Raw genomic sequence first — 22,615 nt, 5'->3', positions numbered from 1 at the left:
GTACTGTTTCCATATTTAGAAAGGATCCCATCTTATCCAGACTGATACCTGGGCGATTCACAATCTGGTCTTCTAGACTGTCAGTTTAGTATTGACAAGCTAAGATATAAGCTTTTAGCATGTCTTCAGATGATAATGTTAGATTTCTAAGAAGTTCTACAAGAAATTCTTATAAACAATAACTCTATAATTCTACGTGACTTCAATTATCCAGCCATAAACTGGAGCATCTTTTACTATAATATAAGGCATGCCCAAAGATTTTTGATTTGATAAACAAGAATGCTTTGGATAAAGCAGTTGCCAAAACCACTAGAGACAAATATATTCTGGATGTGGTCCTCACCAGCAGTGCTTCTATCTTGTATGCTTGTAGCTTGTATGCTCTCATAGTCTCGTTCTCTCCAATTAAGTCAGACCATAAACTCATTGAGATTTACTCTCAGAACCGCCATAAACCATATACAAAATGTCTCCAAGTTTAAACATTTTAAAAAGATGAACCTTATGCAGTTATATGATATCTTTAAATCTGCCCATGATATCACTGCTGCTGACCTCTTCACTGCAACCAACTTTATGAAGGAATTTTATTCTCATTTTAACAAATACATAGATCTAGCTGTACCAATTAAGGACAAACACAAGTGGAAAATAATAACAAAAAAAACCTCCTGGTGGCCAACTGACATAAACAAACTCTATAGTAAGCAAAAAGAACTCAAACTGTAAGGTAAGGCTAAAACCCCATAAAATGAGGACAGTATAAAAAAATATCACGAAATAGCTGAAAAGCACCATAAGGACAAAATAAAACTTCTTTAAGTATGTTAGAAAAATAACCTCTGAGCTTTTTCTTAATAAGATCCTTCCTCTCCAACCCCAATGATTTTGCAAATGTACAAGCAAATAAGTTCTCTGCTAACTTCAGCCCCAAAACTGCACCATAAAATGCATTTTAAAGTATTGTCCACAACACTAAAAAAAAAATTCCTTCATGTATCCTGACAATATACCTGTGTGGTTATTAAGCAGCTCAAACCTGTTCTTGCTAGACCTTTCTTTAAACTGCTTAGGCTAAGCCTATCCAGAAGTGATGTTCCCAAATACTGGCACAGTGCTATGTTGATGCTCCTCAATAAAGTGTGACCCTACTATGGACCCTGGGACTTACAGACCAGTAAACCATACAAGTCTGATTTTTAAAGCTATGGAGCATATTTTAACAAATTCATTAATAATGATGTCAAGAATTTCATTGGTGTTGATCCCCAGCAATTTGGATCATTCCTGGTAAACCTTGTTACTGTTTTTGACAGAGTCAAACAAATTGCAGGCAGGGGCTGTTAATACTGCTTATCTGGAACTGGCCAAGGTATTTGAAACTATACTGTATACCAGAAGGGTAGGGAAATTATCATCCTTAACCATGCATCCTTATGTGATGAGATAGATTGCCAACCGACTAAAAGTCAGATCCCATATATATTGTATGGCAGGTTCTTCTTCAAATTGTACTTGGGTAACCAGAGAAATTGTAATTGATCTTCTTCAGTCTGGCATCTACTTCACTGATCTCAAAAATGATAGCCATACTAACGAAGTTTGCAGATAACTATAAATTGATGTAATTATCAATTACCTCAAAATCCTCAGATCTCTGCAACATACAGAAAGAACTTCTTGACATCATTATTAAGGGTAGCATAACTTTCCATAAAAAAATGTCAAGGAAGAACATTTATTTTGGAGAATATAATATTTTGTGAGCATCTTTTAGCTGATAACTTTTGCTGACATTTCAGTATACAGACCATTTTAGGTGTTTAATAAGTTGATTGTTTCATCTACTTTGATCAACACATGGCAACAATAACCAGGATATTATTTTACTTAGCACAATTAATAGTCAAAGGTATTTCAACTACATCCAAAGACATTATCATTCCTAAGTAGTCAGCTCTGATCAGGCCCATTATTAGGTACAATGCTTCTTTTATCATTTAACTCACTTGACTTATCAACAAACTCAAAAATCCACAGAGGTTCCTATGTTAGTTATCTTAGATACCAGGAAAGCCTAGAAGTGTCCCTGTACTTTGTATCTTAGTGACTACTGAGGGGTGATGTGTGTCATACTTACCATGTCATTAGAAACCTAGTGGTCCTCAACCTCCTATATCTCGGCAAGTCAAACAAGGTTACCGCTAGAATCATAGAGCTGAACTTTCATTAACAGATAAACAGAACAAGATGGAAAAATACATTATTCACCCACCATCTCCCCTTTTTCTTGAACAACCTTAATTTGCAGGTTAAACTATGTGATTCAATATCTTCATTCAAATGTACATGGATGACTCGATGGATACTTTTAAATTTACCCTGACACTAAATGACTTTGAATGTTGGCAAGGCATTCATGGTTATTGGACTAAAATAGCCTTGAAACTCCAATGAATCCTCTGAGATGCGATATCAGTAATTTGGTGACAAAATGTTAACAGATCTGTCACTCTCCTACTTTGGACACAATAGAAGAGTCTTCACGGGTTCTGTTCAAGCAGCTTTATTGTATACAAACACATTACTATAGAGGATCTGTGGAAGTCTATCGCTGAAAGCGTTAATCCATTCATCTTCTTGTTTGTTTTACATTTTTATTCTTTCAGCCATTAAAGAAAGTGGTTTTATTACATTTTTATGTACTATATGTCCATGGTGGTACGTCCATATCTTTTTTACTGATTAATATAGAGGTTTACTGACTTTAACTTAAGTATCTTATATACAAGCTAACAACTGCAATCATGCATGCTCTCACTGTGGGTGCTCTTACAAAATGGCACTAGGGAGTGCACGAGCTTGGAATATATATGTGCACATACAGCCTTGACATGCTTCTTAAAGATATAACACACTTCACTTGTAATGTGATCTACATCCTCCCTCTTTGAGAATTAGATCTTACGACACTATGAGTCTATTTAGCATGCAGAAATCACAGGTAATTCTTTGTCATGCATTACACAATACTACGTATACATACATATATATGTGTATAGATGTATATATATATATATATATATATATATATATATATATATATATATATATATATATATATATATATATATATATATATATATATATATATATATATATATACATATATATATATATATATATATATATATATATATATATATATATATATATATATATATATATATATAAAGTCCACAATGCGTATTTCACACTTGGCTTTGATACTAGCCCATATTGTGTGACATAAAACTGGGAATTAGAATGAGCAACTGGAACAGTCTCTGCAAAATGTTTGACCTGTGGAATGTCTGGAACATTTTCTGGAATGGAATCAGAAGTCTGAACACATTCTGGTATGGAAACAGTGTCTCATTCTTAGATTTGAAGTTTGCATCACAGAAACAATGTTGTGATGGTGATGATGATTCTGATACAGGAAGAGGATGTTTATGGTTCCTCCTATATTCTACACCTTCAGAATCTACCAAGTAGGATCTCAGTTCAGTACAGATGCCTGTAATATTTCCAATTCGGTCAAAACCTTTCATTGTCTGGATTTGTACTCTCTCCTTTCCTCAACAGACGAATTCATCTGTTCTATCTGTCATACCTAGATTTCTGGATATTACACTTCTTAACCAATTGAGCCTTGATGGTTTTATTATTCTTAGGCTTAGGTTTCAATAAACTAGAAGTAATGGGTGGCGTAGTTCTAGTTTGCCTGGAAAGTTGTCTTTGAGCAGGTGAGCCAAGAATATCATCACGAGGTATGTTTGTGAGATTAAGCAAATTCAAGAACATATTGGTATTATCATGCTTTGACCTTTCAAGTAACTGCTTTGCACTCTGTCCTGCATGTTCAGCTAGACCATTTGACTGAGGATATTCAGAACTACAAGTGACATGTACAAAGCCCCACTCTTTTGCAAATTTCTAAAACAACGGGCTAGAAAATTAAGTACCATTGTCAGAAAGAAGTTTGTGTGGACTACATTAAACTGAGAATGACATTTCAGCTTAGTAATAGCAGTGGATGTTAGGTTAGGTAGTAGATTGATCTCAAACCAATTTGAATAAGAGTCTGCTAAAACTAAGTAGTGTTGATTGTTCCACTCAAAGATATCAGCTGCAACTGTTGACCAAGGTAGTTCAGGAACTGGACTTAGATGAAGTGGTTCTCTTTACAAATGCAGTCTAGTACTATTGTATACTGAACAAGATGAAAGTACTTTGTCAATGTCTTTTGGAAATAAAGGTCAAAATACTAATTTTCTCTCTATTCTCTCAGTGGATATGGATACTTGGTGACCACGATGCAAAATCTGGCTATATTCTTGTTGTAAGGAAACAGGAACAACAATTTTAGGACCATTGAAAATAATGCCATCTTCCATCAACAATTCATCTTTGCAGGGAAAGTAGGTTTGCACTTCACGTGGTGCACTAGATTGCTTTGACGGGCATCCAACATTAATGTAGTGAGTGAGCTTCTGTAAAATCGGATCAGTCTGACTGTGTTCTCCCAACTCAGCAAGGCTAGTGGTAGGAAAATTATGCACTGACATCACATCAAAGTCAAACTTCTCTGTATCAAGCTGTTCTGTCATATTTCTGGGTGATCTGGATAAGGTATTAGCTAGATAAAGCAATTTGCCTTTCGTGTAGACCATTTTGAAATTGTACTTTTGCAATTTAAGCATTATTCTATGCAATCTCGCTGGAGCAGAATGCATAGGTTTCTTTAGAATAGTAACTAGAGGATTGCATTCAGTCTCAGTCATAAATATAATCATGAAACTTAGAACATGCAAACACTATTGCCAAAAGTTCCTTCTCAATCTGAGCATACTGCCTCTCAGTTTGGGTTAGTGTTCTAGATGCATAGGCTACTAGTCTTCCCTCTTGGAGTATAACTGCACCAAGACCAAATTTTGAAGCATCAGAGGAAAGAGTAACTGGTTTGTTTATATCACAGTATCTTAATGTAGGTGGGGTGGCAATTTTCTGCATAAGGTCTTCAAATGCCTTATGGTGCTGTTCCAACCATGACCATACCACATTTTTGCATGCTAGTTCTCTTAAAGGTGCTGTCAGCTCACCGACGTCTGGTGTAAACTTGCCTAAATAGGTGACCATGCCTAGAAAATCTAGTAAAGCTTGTGCATTATCTGGTGCTGACATCTCAAGAATAGCTGCTTGCTTGGTCGGGTCTGGTCTCAAGCCTGTACTCCTTTACAAATGCCCTATGTAGGACACTTCTGGAAGTCTGAATTTAAACTTCAGAGGATTATATTTAAGTTTACTTCACGTGCTCTATCTAGAACTTTCTTGAGGTATTTATCATGCTCGGCTTCACCATTGCCTCCAACCAATAAATCATCTACTATTATGGCACAAGGACAACCCAAAAAAATTTGCTCCATTGCATGCAAAAAGACTTCACTTGAAAATTTATTCTAAATGGCATCCTTAGGAATCTGATCTGCCAAATGGAGTACCAAACATAGTTAGAAATGAAGATTTGTGGTCAGGCATCACCTGCCAAAATGAAATCTTTGCATTCATGACAGAGAAAGCAGTGGCATTCAGTATTAAAGCTGCAACCTCTTTGACTGTGTACATTGGATGATAAGGTCTCTTTAATGCTTTGTTCCAATATCTTGGGTCAATACATATTCTGATTTCATCTGAGCTTTTTTTATGAGCTGCTACCATGGATGACACCCATTCAGTTGGTTCTGTCACTGGACAAATCACACCTTGCTGCACCATTTTATCCAACTGAGTTTTAACTTTATCCTGCATAGCTATCAGAAGTCTTCTTGTTGGTCTGACTACAGGAATGACCTCTGGGTCTAACTTCATGGAATACACAACTGGAAATTTGCCTAATGTGTCATCAAAAACATCAGCATACTCTGAGAAAATGGCTTCAGAAAAATTAGAACTTGGAAAGTCACTTACATGATGGACTTCTTTAGCAAAAGAAAGCAGATTCATTCTTAAATTATCTTTGAGACCTAATAAAGATTGCACTGGTCTTCGAACTACATAGAATAACAAGTTGTAACAGTTCTCGGTCAAATAACATGACAGCATCACTGAACCTTCGGTTTGCATTTCTTCACCTCCATAAGTGACAAGTTTCTCACTATTGGCTACATTGAGTTGTTTGTTAGTTTTCACCTTAGCAAATGTGTCTGCTGATATAACATTGCACTTTGAACCAGTGTCTACTTTAAGCTCTGTAGATTTTCCATTAATCTGGACAGTACAAAACACCTCGCTTCCTGGTACTAAATTAATTGCATCAACTCTTTCATCAAGCACTGATACATCATCTACATAGAAAGCTGTCTGCTTTAGCTGTACTTGATCAACTTGCTTCTTCATATGACCTTTCTTTACAACTGTGTGAGGCTTACTTGATTTACAGAACTTTTAAAATTGGCTCCATTTTTTACACTTGTAACATTGCTGACCATATGCTAACACTTCTTTCTTTTAGACTCATGACTTGCACCACAATTGCGACAGTTAACAATAAAGTTGGACTTGGGTTTTGCTGATTCATGCTTGTACTGCACTGAGTTGGAGTATGCTCCTTTCTTAGAACTTGCTGGAAAGCTACATGTCTTCCCTGGAAATCTCATACCTGCCACGTGCTTTGGCCTACTTTTGCCTGCCACGTGTTGCATACTATCTACATTTGCTCTGGAGCCACCTGAACTCATGCTCTTGTCACTTGCAAGCATACTCATGTGTTTTTTGTAATAACTTCATGGATTTGATAAATCTCAATGGCTTTACTCAACATTAAATCACTGTTACAAAGTAAAATCTTTCTCACAGCAAGTCTGTCCTTTTAGCAGCTCATGTTTTAAGTCACCAAACTAACACATTTCAACTCTGTTCCTCAGGTCAGTTATATAAGCTGCAAATGTTTCCCTTGGTTTCTGATCTCTCATGTAGAACAAATGGCTCTTTAATGTAATATTTTTCTGGAGGTTACACATCTCTCTGAACTTGCGCTTCAAACACTTGGTGGGGGGGGGGTCTTCCCTTGATTCAGTCAGTACATTAATATGACTATTTTCACCTTCTCATTCATATACTGCAGATTCATACACATGGCCTCTGACCCAGCTAGGTTTAGCAAAATAAATGCCCTGGTGCATGCATCTCTATCTGCATAAGCTGCTTGTATAAAAATATCATACTCTTGCTCAAATATTCTCCAATTCTCTGAAATATTCTTATCAAACACAAGTGGTAGGGAGTTTTGGAATCCATCTGCAATAGTAACACATACCAGTGAAGGATGTTGTAAATAAGCACAAACATAGACTCATGCACATATACCAGAAAACTATACCAGTATTTGTGTCTGAATTTATTTCTTTTGCGTTTTTCAAAATAATACTAATGAATGAACTCGTAGTACCTTAGAATAACTGGACTTGCAAAATAAACTCAGGTGGTTTAACACTCTTGTAATATCATTTAGAAGGCTAAATGATAAAGTCGTATCACCATTTTAAGAAACATCTCAAACAATTTTACAATGTGTGTGAAATAAACTCTCGGGCACTGTAATAGTCTTGTAATATTGGTTTGCAAAAAATCACCTCTTATCATGTGTAAGAAACATATAAATAACTGCACGATGCAAATAAACTGGACCTCTCCTGCCCAAAACTCAATAACATTTCAAAGCAGTTGCACTTTGCAAATAACTGCATATAGCACACTGAAATGTCCCCAAAATGGCAGTACCTTGCTAGGCAACTCTTTACAGTGCAAGAGTCTGTAATGGTGACAGTTTGGGAATAGACACACCTAGCCTAAGAAACTTCTCAAAATGGCTATACTTTGACTGTACTTCACGAAATAGTTGCACTTCACACACAACAAACTCTTTGAAACACATGCACAGTAATAAGTATACACTGTAAGCAGTTTTTTACACACTTTGAGATACTTCAAATAACTTTAGTTATGCTCTTAATACAATGTAAAGTCATAGTTATGCCAAAGCACATGCAGTCACCTTGCTTTGTTTTTGCTTAATGTGCCCTTTTTTGTTTTGCCTTATTATATTCGTTTTGCTCGTTTAAGCCCTTTCCATGCCCAATGTACTTTTCTTGTGTTCGTTTTACTCCAAACATGCCCAGTTTTGCTTTGAATACTCACTTTACTTTAAATATGCTTGTTTTATCTTTAAACATAATACTCATTTTGCTTTAAATATGGTTTTGCTTTACTGTTAATCATTTCATAAAACACCTTTATTTTAAACATTCATTTTGGCAAGCAAACTTTTCGTGCCCTCTGCTTGCCCAGTAATGTGGTTTGTGCCCTTGTAATGCTCTGTTTTCTCTCTTTTATCAAATAAACACTTTATGCTACCTCTCATTACCTTTGATTCTTTTCTGGCTTTTTTGTGCTCGTTTCTCTTGGTTTTACCTTCACCGTCATCTCTGCACCTCATGGCTCCAGATTTAATTCTCTTCGATCCAGTTCTGAAACCATGTCGCTCTCCTACCTTGGACACAATGGAAGAGTCTTTGTGGGTTCTGTTCAAGCAGCTTTATTCTATACAAACATATTACTATAGAGGTTTACTGACTTTAACTTAAGTAACATATACAAACTAACAACTGCAATCATGCATGCTCTCACTGTGGCTGTTCTTACAAAATGGCACTAGGGAGTGCACAAGTCTGGAATATATATGTGCAAATACAGCCTTGACATTCTTCTTAAAGATACAGCACACTTCACTTGCAATCGGATCTACAAGATCTTTATGCTGCTGCAGAGGACTACATACTTTTCATTCAAATACTGACCACTATTAAGTCTGTAGTATTTTCCTTGCCTAAACTCTCTGTCCTTTTGTTTATTTTATTTCTGGGGAATCTGTCTTCTTTTTTTTCATTTCTCCTACTTAGCAGTGGTATTTCAAATATAATTTTCTTTTCTTGTGATTATTTAAGTTATTTTCACTGTTCATAGGAAAATACGGTCATAAGATAAAAAAAAGGTAGCTTAAGACACAGGGCTATTTAAACCTTGACAATTTCCTCCCTCATGCTGTACCCCTCCATTCTTAAGAAGGACAAAGCAGGTCAGTCTCAGAGTAAATTTATCTTTGTATTATTGAAGGGTTTACAAAGACATAAATAATTCTGTTTAGCCTTTCTCAGTGGTCTCTTTTATTTCTTGCAGCACTTCTTGTTCATTATTTATTGTACTTGCACCCTCTGCAGATATTGTTTTTCAGAAGTTGCATCCTATTATTCATGCAACATTCTACTAATTTTGCTCATTGATATCGCTAACATGTTTCTATTAATATGGACTGGGATTGGCAGAGCGCTGAATCATCACTATGCCATTATTAATCATCAGTTACAAACTGTGTAATACTTTTGGCCTTGTCATGCCCTGCCTGTATAGACCTGTAGTTGATAGACTCTAGTTGGGTGATTAAGAGTCTACTTACTTCCTCCACACCCTCCAACCCTAGCTCAAGTGCTCAAATATTTCAACCATAGTGACAGTGCTTTTTTCTTATACTTTATCTTCTTATATTGTGATGCAGTCTATCCCTGCTTCCTTCCTGATTGGGCCTTTACCTATCTGTGTAGTATATTATTTCTGGAGTTAACAGTTAGGATAATTTGTGACATCCATATAGGGTTTTATTTACTTTAGATTTAAAATGTTCACTGTGCATTGCCATTGTTAGTGAGGAGGTGAGTGTGAGGCCCAGGTACTTGAGTGAGGATACACATTCCATTTTTTGGAGGTAAGCAGAGATTAGAAAAAGTTTGATAAGTTATTCAGTTTTTATTTCATGCCAAAGAACATATGTTTTGTTTTGGAGTGTTCAACAATGGCTGTCAGTTATGTAACCAGCTTAAGATATTATTTGCATTTGTTTGTAAGTTGTTCAGGATTGGTTTGTATGAAGAAATATCCCAGGTCATCTGTGCAGAAGATGAGGTCAGAATGCTTAAGGCCAGTAACTACATAATTAATTAATATGCTGAAAAGCACAAGACAAAGAACCAGTGTGAGGGACACCACCAGAGATGTATTTTTTTTATTTTGGGGGAGGGGTAATGGGCATTGTTGGAACATACTATGAAAGTTTTATCAGGAAGGTGGATTTTAAATCATTCTAAGACTGGTGTTCTGATACTGAGGGCAGCCAGAGTTTAGTATAAAAGCATGATTCTGGCAATCATATACTTCATTTAGGTAAATATATACAACTCAAAGAACAGAAAAAAAGAAAAAAAAGCAAATGATATATGGCAACCACAACTAATAAAGTCCAAAACCACCATAGAAACTGAAACACTGTAGAAAGCCAAACGCAATTTTAAGCATACACACATTTTAATTTCTCTGCTTTTCATTGGTAGAGACTTCTTCAGAAACAAAACAATCAAAAAGTAAAAGTACTTTATAAATATATACAACTATTGTCAGTTGTCATAGCTAAGCATTTGTATTTATGGCATTAATGAAGGGGTAGAGTGCCATTTAGGTACTCCTAGTGTAATATTAGGCCTGAAAGGTTCTCAAAGAACTTTGTAGATGGGTTATCCGGGCTTTTTTCTTGTCTCAGTGAGAGCTTTACACCTACCACTTTATTAATTCTATTTTTTATAAATGTTTTATTTTATGTTTATACTAATGCATACTAGATGTAATATCAAATCTGAAGAGTTCCAATGCAACTGTGTTAGCTGGTTATTCAGGTTTTTGTTCTTGTTCTCACCGTTTATTTTTATGAAGGTGAGAGCTACACATCTACCATTTTATTAATTCTGTTTTTATAAAAGTTGTATTTTAGTTTTATATCTGTTTGCTTTCTTACTAATCCAATGAAAGGATGAATCCAGAAAGACGGTGAAATGACCAGCAACCACTTTATTGCATAAAAAAGCAGTTAAGCGCTTTTGTCTTGTTTAAAGACTTCTTCAGAACTGCCACAATAACCAAAAATACATATATCCAAAAGTCATGCAATGTCATTGACCAATAAAAAGGATAAATAATTAAAGTTTAAAGACATTGATTAAGTTCCTAACTCTCTTAAATACCTACAAATACAAAAAAAAAAAAAAAAAGAAAACATGAACAAATGTTTAAAAAGTTTTTTTTCCTTATTATAATAAATTCTGAATATAAATCTGAAAACATATATACTAAAATTAACCTTCTAAACTCGTAGGCTTCAATAGTGGTGTGATAGAACAAGCCTCATTGAGACCAGGGGAATTCATTGCATTAAGCCTAAGAATCCATACTAATTCTCTCTTATAAAGATGTTTATCTAAAATAAAAACTCTAGGATCTTTCCTAATGTAATCCAAAACAACAAAATGAAATTTATGGTCCGGGGCATGCAAGATGTGTCTGTAAAGCACATTGGAAGTTTTGGCTTTCATAATATCATTAGCATGTTCATACATTCTTTCTCTTAACTTACGAGAAGGTTTCTCTACATAGAATGCATTACATGAACCACACAAAGCAGAATACAAAACCCAACTTGAATCACCATTAAAATATTTGCTCACCACCTGTTGTTAATAGGAAAAGAATCATATTCTAAAACCTGTCGACATTGATTACAATGTCCACATCTAAACATGCCCCTGGGTCAATTGCCATATGTTCTGTATATTTGTCTTTCTAGTATTTTTTTAAAACAGTTATTTTTACGAAACACCACTTTTGGACAGTTACTTAAAATGTTAACCAAATCAGTTGTTGATCAAATCAGTAGCCAATTGTTTTTAATAATATCAACGATATCATAGGCATTAGTACCATATGTAATAATAAATGCTTTGTCATAGCCTGTTGTTGCAACCTACTTATGGGCTACATCATTGCTAGCCCCATTCTGGTACTCCCTATCTGGTTGCAGTAATAGGGGTTTGTATAATCCCCTATTCCTCTTGTTGCATACTTCACTTTTAACTCTTCCCAATAGATCTAGTGGGTAACCCCTACTGATAAACATGTTAAGTAATATATCAATTTTATCCTGAAACACTGAATCATCAAAAAACATCCGTGCTAATCTTGCCAATTGGCCTTTGACAACAGCCTTCTTTTGGAAGGGTGGATGCCAGCTGTTATAATGGAGATATGAATCTGAGAATGTAATATTTCTATGAATATTAGATAAAAAAACAATCGTTGACATAATCCTTAACAAGTGTAATATCTAAATAAATCACAGAATCTTTATCCAGGGAATATGTAAACTTTAAAAAGGCAGTACTACCATTTATAAAGTCCATAAATCCAACTAATCTCTTCATGGAATCTACCCACACACAAAAAAATGTCATCCAAAAACCATCTATCTTGCTAATAGTCAAAGTTTAAGCCAAATAAAGCATGCTTATTTTGCTTGTATTTTATGTTACTTTACCTCTCTTTAAACTTGTGTTTCTGAGTGCTCGTATTCCAGTCCTACTGGAAAGGTGAGGAGTTATGCGATTAGGTATGCATTTATCTCACTAGTTAGCTATCTGTTATTTTGCCAGCTGTACCTAGTTTTCAAGAGTCTTTCTCCAGATCTTCAATGTCTGCAGGTGAGAGGTATGCTCACAGATAATATGCACAGTAATTTATAGCTCAGAACAAAAAAATGAACTACACAAGTAAGATACCAGAGTCCTATTCTCTTAAAGGACAACCACACCCACAGACTCAAAAAACATGTTTATTTCATCATATAAAGATGAAAGGAAACACCCACCAGGGCAATAACTGTGTAATAATGAAATACAACCACCAAAAGATGCAAACTCTTTCACAAAAAAGCCACACAGCCTGGAAAAATGAGTCCAAATGATAAAAAACAAAGTCTTGTAGTGTGACCAATACAAAACGATTTATTCCACAGAAAAACGACTAAGCGCTTTCACCAGTAGTCTGGCTTCATCAGAGTCGTTTGAACTACATTACAACGAAACATATATACTCTCTACTCAATACTCATTGGGCCAATTCAATTGACACACGCCCAAAACACATGATTATCTAAAACAACTTTGTGGTTGCCCAAAACAACTATAAACAATGTACTTTATACACATAAACACATAAATAAATAAATAACAAGATCATCCTCAATGGTGATGTTATGTCCATACAATTCTAGATTGAAGTCCAATTTCATAATGGCATTCTAAATATACATGAATAATACATAAAACATAATACTTAATGTGTAATGGTGTTTTAAACCCCCCCCTCCCACTTTTTAATTGCACATGCTCCATAGGTCTCTATTGCCTACTTTTCTATTCTCTATATTAAAAGGGATCTTAACTTTAAATAGGTTTAATCGAGATGTAATCGTTTATACCTGGGGGCTTACAAGCATCTAATCTTAGTTGCCAAACTGTTTCTAAAGCCCCCACTCTATTGGGTATATCACCACCCTCCCCAAAATCTAAAACACGTCCAATAATAAAAAACATAAATATGGAACATAAGCTATGGAAGTAATTTTAAAGGAACTAGCAACAGTGGTCGACAAATTGATTAAAGCCTATACAGTAGCTAACACCAGGAGAAGTGACCATGACGTGAGGGGTGAAGATGTATTGGTGAGTCCAACAGAATCGCAATTGCGGTTGTTCACCTTACACTCACCAGCTGAATCTATTCCACCCGGTCAAGGGGAGGCGAGTAGTTCTTACGCGGATGTTGCAGCATCTCAGAATAGGAGGAGCAACGATGTGAGAGGGAGCGGAGACCAGAATAGGAGGGTGCACGAGGCAAGGTTTGACATCACTTCCTGGTTCCAGGCTCCGGCGTTTGGTGAAGTTACCAGTACGAGTGAGAGAAGAGCTTCACGTCCTCGTTTAAACGAGCAAATTTCAAGGTATGAGAAACTGTGTACGAAATTCCGAGCGGTACAGTTGGACAGTCTTTTTCTGAGAAAGTCCAAAGAGATGAACCAAGTCCCGATGGGTCTGCGAGTGTGGAAGAGACCCATGGGAGTGGAGGACAATTCCGTGGCGTTTCACGAGTTGACAGCATTATTTAACAAAACTGGGTTGGATATGATGGATATTATACTCAAGAATAATGAGATTAAATTACTTGATTTACAGGAGCAGATTGAACAGCTCCACGTGAGTATTACTAATGATTTATTATTTGAGCAGAATTTGGCGAATTTTAACAAAACTTTGAACAACATTAACAGTTTTGTTAATAAAAGCATGGCCAAAAAGAAAAAGAAGCTTGAGAGGGATAGTAGTGACTATAAAAATAAAAGGGCCTATCCCCCTGGTACACGAAGAAATGACTGTAACACCAATGCACATGAGAATAATGCTTTTAATGAAGGGTTAAGTTACAGTGATGAAAGGGGGGACAATAATGAAGTTTTTTTAGAAACGGAAAATGGCCCTCGGAGGTCGGAGAGGCTACGCAACAGGGGCTTGTTGGGAAGAGAAACCCAGCAAGAGTTTTACAGGGGAGGGAGATCGAACAGGAGGGGGAGGTATTAATGAATGTTACAACAAGGGATTTAGAAAATGGTGATGTGATTTTTATGGTAGACAATGACAACAACATGAATAGTATGATGTCAACTGTATTGAGTGTACAATGTGATGATGGTGAAACATACAGAGAATGTATTAATAACACTAGTGTTTGTAGTTTTGAGGGAAGAGAATTTTTACCACTATTGAGTAATGGAGTGGGGCAGAGAGAGGGTTTGTGTAGTGAAACAATTTGTGTGGAAGGAACAAAGTTGAACTGTCCTTCAGAGAGTTGTAATGACATGATAGTATTTCAAGGTATTAGATACCAGTTGATTAAGAAAAGTGGATACTGTATTTACAACTACACTGATATTGAGATAGGTGAAACACACTTTGATTTATTTAGTAAGGGGGTAAGTTTTGTACCAATGTTTAGGGTTGACACAGCGCAGATTTTACTTGATTTTAAACTGTTTATAAGGCAAATGAATTTGAAAATATTTTTTGCAGCAATTGGAGAAGCAGCAACCAGTGGGAATAATGTTGCTGTTGATAAAACAACTGTTTTTAAAAGAAAACGTGCATTTACACCACCTTGTAACTCTGAAATTATGGTGTTTGAAAAAATGGTTGAAACGCAAATACGAAAAAGTTTGGACAATATATTTTTGTTCAATGACAACCTTACACAAGTAGAAAGAGAAATGTTAGACTCCCTCAAAAAATCTGGAAAATACAGATTTATGAAACCTGACAAGGGGGGGGGGGATGGTTGTCATGACAAATACTGATTATATTTCCGAAATGTCAGCGATTCTAAATGGTGATGAAACATATGGTTTGGTATCAAAGGGTGAGATCAATAGAGCATATTATAAAATTGATTTATTTTTGCACGACGCCCTTTTTCAAGGAAACATCAATGAATTAGAATACGACTTTTTGGTCGTGGTGTTTCCAAGAATACCTACATTATTTGGAATACCAAAGGTGCATAAAGGAGCTGACAATATAAAATTTAGGCCGATTGTGTCAGCTAAGGGGTCTAAAACTGAAACATTAGCTGCTTACGTTGACACGATAGTGAAGCCTATTATAAATCATGCACCGCACATCATTAGGGATTCTTGGCATTGCCTTGATAGAATTAAAAAGTTTGAGAGAGGAAACAGGACCTTTGGGTTCCTGACCATTGATGTAGTGAACCTATTTTCTGTTATCCCTCACAAAGTTGGTCTGGAGATGTTTTTGGAAGCAATTACAAAGGATGGGTTGCTGGAAGGGACTAAAGCCAACTTTGTTTGTGATTTGATGGAACTAGTGCTTAAAAACAACTTCATGAATTTTGAGGGGGATTTATTTCAACAAAAATAAGGTGTTGCGATGGGTGCAAAATGTGCGCCAGCATTTGCCAATGCAATTCTACTTACATGGGAAAGAGAACATATTTTTGCATCAGGAAGGTTTAAAGAAAATATACTGATGTATAGTAGGTTTTTGGATGACATTTTGATTTTCTGGGAAGGAGATGAGAAAACAGCAGTTGATTTTGTTGAATTTCTGAGTAACACCACAGAGTTTCTGAAATTTACATTTCATTGGGATGTAAACAAGATCAACTATCTGGATATCACTATTAGTAGGACAGACAGTGGGTTTGAAAGTAATATTTATAGAAAAGAAAACTATTCGAACTCCCTACTACACTTCTCTAGTTGTCACCCGTTTCACCAACGTAAAGGAATTGTTAAGGGGCAAATGGTGAGAACCTCTAGGCTGGTCAGTAATGATACACAATTTAGAAGGGAGCTCTTTAAACTAATAGGTATGTTTTTGGACCGTGGTTATCCACTGAAGCTCCTTCTTAGTATAAGGAGGGAGGTCTTGAGGGGAAGAAAAGAACGTTTTGCACCTGTTTTATGTTCTGGGTTAGGACAGATGGAGAAAAGTGAGACTGGTGCTGTCCCCAAGACGTCTGAGATAAAGATGATAGTTAAATTTAACCCCAAATCTACAGAGATAGTTGATATTATAAAAAATATTTGGAAGTATGTTTTAAGTGAAGATCTTAAAAAGATATTGGGTTCAGAACCTGTTTTTGTATTTAGTAGGGGTGAGAATATTAAAGGTATCTTAGAGAGAAACAACAAAAATGAATACAAATCCATTATGAAAAAATGTGGATTTTGTAGATGTTGTAGGTACATCAATGAGGGGAGTTATGTATGTGTACAAGGTTACAAGTATACCATCCCTTGTCCTGGGCAGTGCAATTGTTGTACTAAGAATATTGTCTACCTAGCAACATGTGTGACGTGCGAGGCTTTCTATGTGGGGAAATCCATTAGGAGACTGCAGGATAGAATTGCGGAACACGTGAGATCTATAAGGAAGAGAGACAAGCACAATGCACTTTATTTGCACAGTAACAAATGTGTTGGTTTTAAAAAATTTATGTTTTTTATTATTGGACGTGTTTTAGATTTTGGGGAGGGTGGTGATATACCCAATAGAGTGGGGGCTTTAGAAACGGTTTGGCAACTAAGATTAGATGCTTGTAAGCCCCCAGGTATAAACGATTACATCTCGATTAAACCTATTTTAAAGTTAAGATCCCTTTTAATATAGAGAATAGAAAAGTAGGCAATAGAGACCTATGGAGCATGTGCAATTAAAAAGTGGGAAAAGGGGGGGGGTTTAAAACACCATTACACATTAAGTATTATGTTTTATGTATTATTCATGTATATTTAGAATGCCATTATGAAATTGGACTTCAATCTAGAATTGTATGGACATAACATCACCATTGAGGATGATCTTGTTATTTATTTATTTATGTGTTTATGTGTATAAAGTACATTGTTTATAGTTGTTTTGGTCAACCACAAAGTTGTTTTAGATAATCATGTGTTTTGGGCGTGTGTCAATTGAATTGGCCCAATGAGTATTGAGTAGAGAGTATATATGTTTTGTTGTAATGTAGTTCAAACGACTCTGATGAAGCCAGATTACTGGCGAAAGCGCTTAGTCGTTTTTCTGTGGAATAAATCGTTTTGTATTGGTCACACTACAAGACTTTGTTTTTTATCATTTGGACTCATTTTTCCAGGCTGTGTGGCTTTTTTGTGAAAGAGTTTGCATCTTTTGGTGGTCGTATTTCATTATTACACATTTATTTCATCATAGTTTAGTGTTTCCTATATTTTAACACCACTCTGGAACTATTTTGAGCTTTTAGATATTTTTATATGCAATTTCTGACTCTGACCACATGGGGTCTGACATCTTGAAATAATTCTGACTGTTTAGTCTGCCTCTAAGTATCCCAGAATGCATTGTTTGTCTCCAAAAAATTGCATAAGATCTGCCACATTTTTCCTAAAGCTCCTGTCATTCCACTGGTTTTACAGGCATTCACTGTTACAGTCACCTACTTTTTGTTAAAATGTTATATTTTTTCAATGACTACTTCAAACACAAGCAGTGCAAATGCTACAGAACAGAACTGAAAAGTGCATTTCATTGCTCTTTCTTCTTAGAAATGCTAACTTGATTTCTTTTGTGAAGGCTGAAATCTAGTTCTTCAAGGTATCTCACCTCCCCCTTCACACCTACCTTCCCTAGCTGTCAAGGAGCTAAGGGTAATTTGACCCATTATCTGAATGTGATTGACAGCTCATAGCAAGTGACCAGAATAATGTATTGTTTCCTTGTCAGCCTTTCCTTACTTACAGTGGGAGATTTTTTTTGTTGCACTCCTCCTGTCAAATTTAGAACCAAGCTCCACAGCACTGGGAATTAATCACTGTTTTGCAAAGCATCACACTCCCACTTATTTTTCCTTCCTATTTGGTTAAATAGCTAACAAATGATGCACTATAAACACAAAATATTACACAGACTTGCATGACAGCACCCACATGCTTTTTTTAAGTGGTGATTTAAGAAAATTATGGTATTGCATATTTCTTTTAATCTGATGTAGTGTTGTCGATTAATTGTGACAGACATCTGCTTCTTATGTAAAAACATTCAATTAATGTGTACGCATGGTCATTGCAAATTTACGCTCTTAGTTTTTGCAGCTGTTACTGTGCTTCTGCCTGTACTTTGTCACATATCGGTAGGGCTCTTCAGAAAAGTGAGATTATAGTTTGAAATTTGAGTGGGCTGGGCAAGGCAGCTCTGACATCACAATGTGGGAGGTCCACTGGCTCTACTATACAGCATGCAAATCAGGCGGGGATTGCATCACTTTGGGGGAGGAAACATCCCGGTAGCTAGAGCAAGAGCTCTGGCAGATGTGACATCATCATTTCAGAGCCAGCTAGAGGTTTTTCAACTTGGTTTTCAAAGTGAAAGTAAAACAGTACAGAAAGGTAGGAAGCCTAACAGGAAAACAGTTGAGTGGATTAGTTTTTAAAGCTGCATGGTTGATTTTTCAAGGCTGTATCAATGAACAGGGACTAAAAGAGACAGCAGGTTGAGCAATCTGCTTTAATATCCCAATGTTGTTCTTTAAAAGGCAAATACTAGTAAGGCAGTCATCCAGAATCCTTATCACTTTACCATTTTATGATGGAAGTTAGATAATCCACCTGCATACACTTAAACTCGCGCTGGTGGTGCTGCGGTAGCGTTGTCGCCTCACAGTAAGATGCTGTCCGGTTCGACTCTCAGCTAGAGCATCTTCTGCATGGAAACAGGCATGAATGGACATACCTTCATTGAAGGTTGTGCATTAGGGCTGGCAACTCAGCATGTAAAAATCAACTGCCAATCATTAGCGGACCGGAGTTCCGCTGTGGCGACCCCTAATCGGGAAAAAGCCGAAAGACACAACAACAACAACAACTAATAGTTGATGACAGATGTTTCCAGAATGCTAGAGCAACTTTATGAAAGCTCAGTAAAGAAAGGAACCTTGACCTTGTGAAAAACAATGTTACATTTCTGGCCAGGGAGGACAATACATAAGATGCCAAGACTTTTGAAATCAGTAATTATAGATAGCCAATTGGTGTTTTGTTAGAAGGGATTATTATATTCAGAAATAGAGATAAATCTGCATATGTTTACTTTTCCCTGTTGAATATACTGTATCAATGTTTCTCTGAATGTTCTGCTGTCTATTTGATGTACTGTATCACAGGCATGCTTACTATTTAATGTTGTGTTTGCCACTCTGGCCAAAGGTGTTGATGCAAAGGATCCTTGGATCATATAATTTACCTGGCTAACAAATGTAAAGTACAATAAAAATAAAGAATGGAGTCTTCAGTCTGATAATTTCTGAAATCTGACTGAGACTTAGTCACAGAAGTCATGAGCTCTTAAAAGACTCTACAGTGTTGCCAGTTAAAGAATGGTTAGAGACAGGGTGATAATTTTCCAGAGTACAATGATCAAGCAATCATTTCTTGGATAATGTAATAATTATGAACTATTTTAAGAAATAATGAACTATCCCAATCATTAATAAAGTTCTCTTAGTTTTGAAAAGATTCAGAGCTAGGAATTTCAGTCAGAAACATACTCCCAGAAGGCAAGTATGACTTGTCCACAAGTTGTGGAGCTCAAATGTGACATCAAGTTCATGATCTCAGTTTCAAGCTCCCCAATGTTTGCAGTTAGGGGTGTTCCTCTCTGGGTCTATATCATATTATCGAAAGGAATGAATCTTGAATGGCTTAAATATTGAAACTGCCCTTCATTGATTTTTTGTGAGATTGCAGTACAGTGAAGATCAGGAATTGTGCCCTTTCCTCACTGTAGTGCGATCTCGGAGTTAGTATATATAATTAGCGGGGGTGGGGGGTACAGCCCCTCAGAAAAGTGGTTTTGATGAATGGCAATTTTGATATTTAAGCCATTCAAGATTCATTCCTTTCAATGTTAGGATATAGTCCCTCCTCTCCATACCATTACAAGATGGTTGGCCAGTTCTTGTACAGTCTTCCAACTAATTTTTCTAAGCTTCTCCATAAAATATCAAAGAGTTATTTCAGATTAAGTGGCATGAGAGGCCTTCACATTGACTATGCAACCTGCCAATGCCACAAGAGAGCATTTTGTGTTGATATGAAGTGACAATGACTGACCTGTCTAGGAATACTGGCCTCTTATAGAAGATCTCCAACCTTTGACATGCTTAATACTTGAATCTGTCCTTCAAAAGGTGGGTTTGTCTCCAGTAATGTTACATATTTTCATTACAATCCTGAGACTAAAAACTTCCCTATTAAAACAGTAATCATGCATCTCAGTAGTAGTGGAAGTATGCCTAAAATGGAGCAAATTGATCGAAATTATAAGTGATGGGCCAGTAATAGGCATTATTGACTGGGTCCTCCTGAAATGTGCTCCAAAAGGAGCAAGGTAATCATAGGGATAAGGTCACAGCTAGTTACATTTTTCAAGTTTATAGAGCTAACTCACTCTACATCAGGGGACATGATCAAGCAGAAAAGAAGTAGGTACTAGACTAACCAATAAACTGTTTCATGCTCAGGCCTAAGGTCACTACAACAGTCTGTTGGGAAATGAAGTCAAAAGAATGTCCATTGAAAAGAGCCATGATGGTAATTATAAAGTTAAACATCTGTATAATCATCAGGAATTCTTTTCTAAGAGAAACTGACTTATCTCAAGTCAGATGGTGAACTGACCAAAGATTTGCAGATACATCATTACTGTGACGTTATTAATGCTGGTAAATTATTATAGGAATAACTTTACTTATGAGGGGGAAAGTATAGTTTATTCACTCAGCTAAAGACATAATGAAATGTGTTGGGTCCTTGCTGGGCCCAATAAGCACTACTAGTGAAGATCTGACCCACAGTGCCTTTCTACACAGATCTTTTCCTGATGAGACTGCTGAATAATAAAGTCTGCCAAAACAACAGCCACTACTAAGTACAAATCAACATTTCCTCCATCTGTTATAAATGTTAAATGCATGCTGTGCTTCAGATTAGAAATGATACCTTCATTATTATGAACAGACCAGGTTTGCATATAAAGCACTATTTAATGACTAGTGCAGAGCATGTCCCACTAATGGGCCAAATGTGGATTTATGCTGCTTGGATATCTTCCTATGACAATGTGGACCTATACTCGAGATATTCGAGCCTTGGGTAGAATTATGTAAGCCTAATGAAAATCAAACTCATCTACTTAACGTGAACTCACCTTAACAGTCTGTGGCTAGTCCCTTTCCTGTACCACTTCCAAGATCCCAAGATATTTTGATTTGAAAAGGACACATTTACTGACCTATGGGTCCTCAATAACTGGACAGCTGGTATCACAGTCCTTACATAAATATGTCCACTGAGAAGACGTAAGATTAAAATCTCAGCTTGCAGTACCATTAAGCAATTACGATTTACAATAAAAGTTTAATATCCACCAATATGAAACATATTTAAAAAAATATAAAAACTGCCGTAATTGATAATAAAATGCTAGCATTCTGTTTAAAATAATTGCTTTAAGAAGTGCAAATGTAAAATGTAAGGAGCAAAGTGCAGGCAGTTCACCAGCTTGAATAACCAAAAGGGTAAAAGCTGTATGTATATCATCATTTATTTATCTTTACTGCTCTATTACGGCTTTGGTCTTTGTGAAGAAATAGCAGGGTAGGGCTAATAAAGTGCAGAATTGTGGGACTAAGATATACAATTAAGCTTCTAGATCAAGAAAAATGTCAGTACCTAATTATATGCAGCATGCATTTGTACTAACAGCCAAATGGATGGGATGAATTAGAAGTCCCAGAGCTTCATTCACTATTCATGGTATCTTCAGCTTGAGTTTGAACACAGATGTAGTAAACCCATTTACCAAAATATGGTAAAATAATACAAGTATGCACTTATCTGAAATGGCTTTCTCAATATTATATCTTACAACTGAACATCTGTGGTCAGAGTCTAAGGGAATTTAGAGTTCCAGATATAGCAATGCTGGCCAAATGCTTTCCATGTTACAAAGTAGCATTGCCTGCACAATTT

This window comes from Protopterus annectens, chromosome 8.part0 (genome assembly GCF_019279795.1).
Source record: "Protopterus annectens isolate FY-2018-M chromosome 8.part0, PAN1.0, whole genome shotgun sequence".
NCBI lineage: Eukaryota > Metazoa > Chordata > Ceratodontiformes > Protopteridae > Protopterus > Protopterus annectens.
This window is presented reverse-complemented; position numbering follows the sequence as displayed.